General features: G+C 54.2%; 1 pseudogene; it reads right to left on the bottom strand.

Moving 5' to 3' along the window:
* Positions 1-1,199: 1,199 nt before the first annotated feature.
* On the bottom strand, positions 1,200-2,967 carry LOC103253447 (annotated as a pseudogene).
* Between the last annotated feature and the right edge of the window lie 796 nt (positions 2,968-3,763).

Raw genomic sequence — 3,763 nt, 5'->3', positions numbered from 1 at the left:
GTATGAGCCACCACGCCCGGCTGTTTTTTCTCTCTCTCTCTTTTTTTGAAACTAAATGCATTTTAATAGAAAACAAAAATACAAAATAACTCTTTTCAGAAAACAAATATTTAACTCTTCTCCCACAAACTGGAGCTTGCCCCCTCCTCAGAGCACAGTTTGAGCTGTGTGCATGTGCATGCTGTACTTCACAGAATGCTCACTTGGCTGTCACTGAAGCTCAGGTGGGTGCCATCGCCGCAGAAGCAGATGACGTGGGGAAAGCAACACCTCTGAATGGTCACTCGCTAAGTCCACATCTTTCTAATTCTATCTTGTGACTTTTTACTCCAAATTATTCTTTATCACAATCTTTCTTTTGAGGGGAAAGAATTATTAACAGAAGTGCAGCCATGAAAAGAATGTTTCTTTCCCACCATCACTGCAAGAGCCCAAAAGGTCCTCATTTAACCCTGCCCACCCACTTCCAGAAACATGTCAATTGGGGTGATCAATCTATCACCCGAAATTTCCCTTTCTCCCAATACACTGTGCTACTAAACTCTCTGAATTACCTGATCCTCAAAATTCCAAGTATCAAAGCCAGTGCCAGGAGTCAAACCTGAAAGATAAAAGCAGAGAAGTTCCCCTCTGCCAGTGGTAGGTTTCCTTTTCTCAATAATAATACTTATTATTATAATAACAATAATAAAAAATCCTGGTTCTCTTTAATTAGGGAAAAGGAAAGACTTTTTGCCAGGATCATTCCCTCCCCTTTCCTATTCCCACCCAGTATCCTCCACCAGCAAGGACTCCCCTTCCCCCCAGGGCTGGCCCACCCACGACCCTGGCCACACCCCTCCTCCCAAGAGTTCTCTGCAACCACTCAACCAAACTCACCTGGGGGTGGCTGGGAGACATGAGACAGAGACAGGAAGGGCTGTGCGACATGCGGGCACTGCAGGGTCTTGGTGAGAAACTGCGAGTGACCTCCGAAACATCCTAGAGTCCCGGGTCACATGTCCACGTGCCATTGCTTCACCTCCCTCCCTTCGACACTGGGGGAGCTGAGTGAAGGCAGACCTGCCGCGATGAGGGCCCGGAGAGAGGGGAGGAGGGGGCTCGTTCACAGCCAGTCAGGGATTCACTCTCAGCCCACAGAAGGACTGTGGCCAGAGGCCTTCCTCCACTGCCCAGGCCCACCCAACAAAGACACAAAATCAATGTTCCTGGTTTTCTTGTGCAATTCCAGTCACCAGCAGGAGGTTACAGGCCATCAACTGCACATTCAGGACACTGCTCATCTGCCCGGTGTACACGCCCACAAGCTCGCTGGAAGAGCCATCAGCAGGTGTGCTGCAGTAAGTGTTCCTGATGTCCCACACACGCACTGAATAGTCTATGGAGGCAGAGGTGATAAGGCCGCTGTCCGCTGAAGGTGAGGCTGGTGACATTGTCTATGTGGCCCCTCAGCTCTTTATAAAGGGTCCCGGAGGCCAAGTCCCACAGCTTCAACCGCTGGTCCTCACCTGCAGATGCCAAGTACTTACCGTTGGGGGAAAAGGCAAGAGAAAGCACAGGGCCACGGTGGCCCGTGAAGAGCCTCACCGAGTTTCCCTGCTGGGTGCTCCACAGCTGGACAGTCTTGTCGGTCGAGCCTGTAGCTAAGTAGTTGGAATTGGGATGAAACTTGACACAGTCTACAACTGCCAGGTGTCCCGCATATATCCTCAGTGGGTATGTCCAATCAAAGGACCACAGCCTGGTGGTGCAGCCGTGGGACCCGCTGGCAAAGTACAGGCTATATGGGCTGATGTCCAGGTCCCACACGGGATAGGCATGTCCTTGGTACAACACAGTGTTGGGTGAAACTCCCCAGGTCCCAGTATCTGATGGACATGTCTTCGGAACAAGAGAGCAGCCCTGAGCTGTCTGCGAGGAACCTTGTGCTGTATACTGGTCCACAGTGCCCTCGCAGTATCTTCGTCTCTGTGCCTGTGTTATCCTCCTCCTCACCCTCCTCTTCCAGGATATCACAAGCCAAATGGATGTGGGACACGTCTACTTGATGGGGCTCTGATTTTTACTTCTTGGACCATAAACTCCAAAATTTTATACAAGAGTTGTCAAACCCAGCAGCAAGCAGCTTGCTATCGGGGGAGATCTCTGCAGTGTTCAACAGCTGTTCTGTGTTATAGAAGGCATAGAAGCAGATGGTGGTGAGGGCGGGAGGCCCATCCTTGACATGCTTGATGCTCTCCTGCAAGACCTCCAGGGCAGCCTCATTCTGCAGAAGAGGACTGAGCATGTCGGGGGCTCTAAGCCGTTGCTCTCACTGTGGGAGAAGCTGCCACTGGCATAGAGCTGGTAGTCTGTTCTCTTGGCAGGCTGCACATCAAGATGAATATGTAAGGTGAGGACTTTGCACAGGGCAATATTGTTGTCACTTTGGAGGTAGCAGATAAGGTAGTTGTAGCTGTCTTCTTGGAGATGGACCACGTACTTGTTATCTAGGAATGCTCGAAGCTTGAAGTTAGACAGGATGTCCTGGATGGTCTGAGTGGTCTGTAGCTGCTCGATGACATCCTTCTGGCTAGCATTCTGCAGAAACATTCCATGGAAGTGGCTGTAAAAACTTTCCACTGTGCTCTTCGGACTATTCTGGACCAGGTTGAGATGGAGGTAGACAAAGAGAGGATAGAGGAGAGGCATCACTTCGTGGCTATGCTGGGAATCAGAATCAGTGAGGAAACTCCGCAGTCGTCCAATCTGTACTTCATATTGCTGGGGTTCTGCCTGGCATGGGGCTGCAGACACGATGTTGGCACAACCAGATTCTGACTGGACTGTGAGACTGGCTGCCATCTCCTCAGCAGTCTGTGACAGTCACAGTCCTTGCTTCAGGGGTCCATCTGAGTCCACGTACTGCCGGCGTTTGAGGTAGCAGGACACTGCCATCTGAATCTGCTCGGTGCGCACTCGTTTCATGACAGAATGCTTTGTTGTTGCTGTATTATTGCTGTCGCTGTTTTTGAGTCTTGGTCTCACTCTGTCGCCCAGACCGGAATGCAGCAGCACAACACAAGGTTCGCGGCTCAAGGCAGCCTCGACCTCCTGAGCTCAGGCGATTCTACCCCCTCAGCCTTGTGGGTAGCCGGGATGACGGCGAGCGCCACCACAGTGGGCAGGCTTTTTCATTTTGCGGTAGAGACAAGGGCTCCGGATGTTGCCCAGGCTGGTCTCGAACCCCAGGCTCAAGCAGCCCGCCGGCCCTGGCCTCCCACAGCGCTGGGATAACAGGCGGGAGTAACCGCGCCTCCCGGCCGGGGTGCCTTTCACACGCCAGGCGTTTTCACACGCAGCGCTCTTTTCCTGGGTGCCTTGAGCAAAGTCTACTTTTAAGTTACCAGTCCAGCTTCCACTTTGCAGAAGGCTCGGGGAGGGGACAGGCCCAGCTGCGGGGCTTCAACCCGAGGTCTCGTGTCACCAAGCGCGAGCCACTCCGCGGAGCGTCCCCCGACTCCGAGGTGCAGGCGCTCGTCGGCCCCGCTTCCGAACCGGGCCGCGACAGAGCCGGGAGCAACGGCCCGGCCGCCCCGGCGCCTCGCCGGGGCCAGGCTCCGCCCGGACCGTCGTGTCGGCGCGGCGCCCGGCGACGGCGGCCCGCGCAGCCACCACTCCACGGACCCGACCCGCAGGGCCGGAGCGCGCGCGGCCTCCCGGCGACCGAAGACCCCGTCCCCCCGCCTACTTTCGCCCCGACAACTGGAGAAGATCAGCCCGC

Source organism: Carlito syrichta, unplaced genomic scaffold (genome assembly GCF_000164805.1).
Source record: "Carlito syrichta isolate Samal-C Ts95f unplaced genomic scaffold, Tarsius_syrichta-2.0.1 Scaffold230793, whole genome shotgun sequence".
Lineage (NCBI taxonomy): Eukaryota > Metazoa > Chordata > Mammalia > Primates > Tarsiidae > Carlito > Carlito syrichta.
The sequence above is the reverse complement of the archived record's forward strand: the minus strand, read 5'-3'. Positions and strand labels throughout refer to the sequence as shown.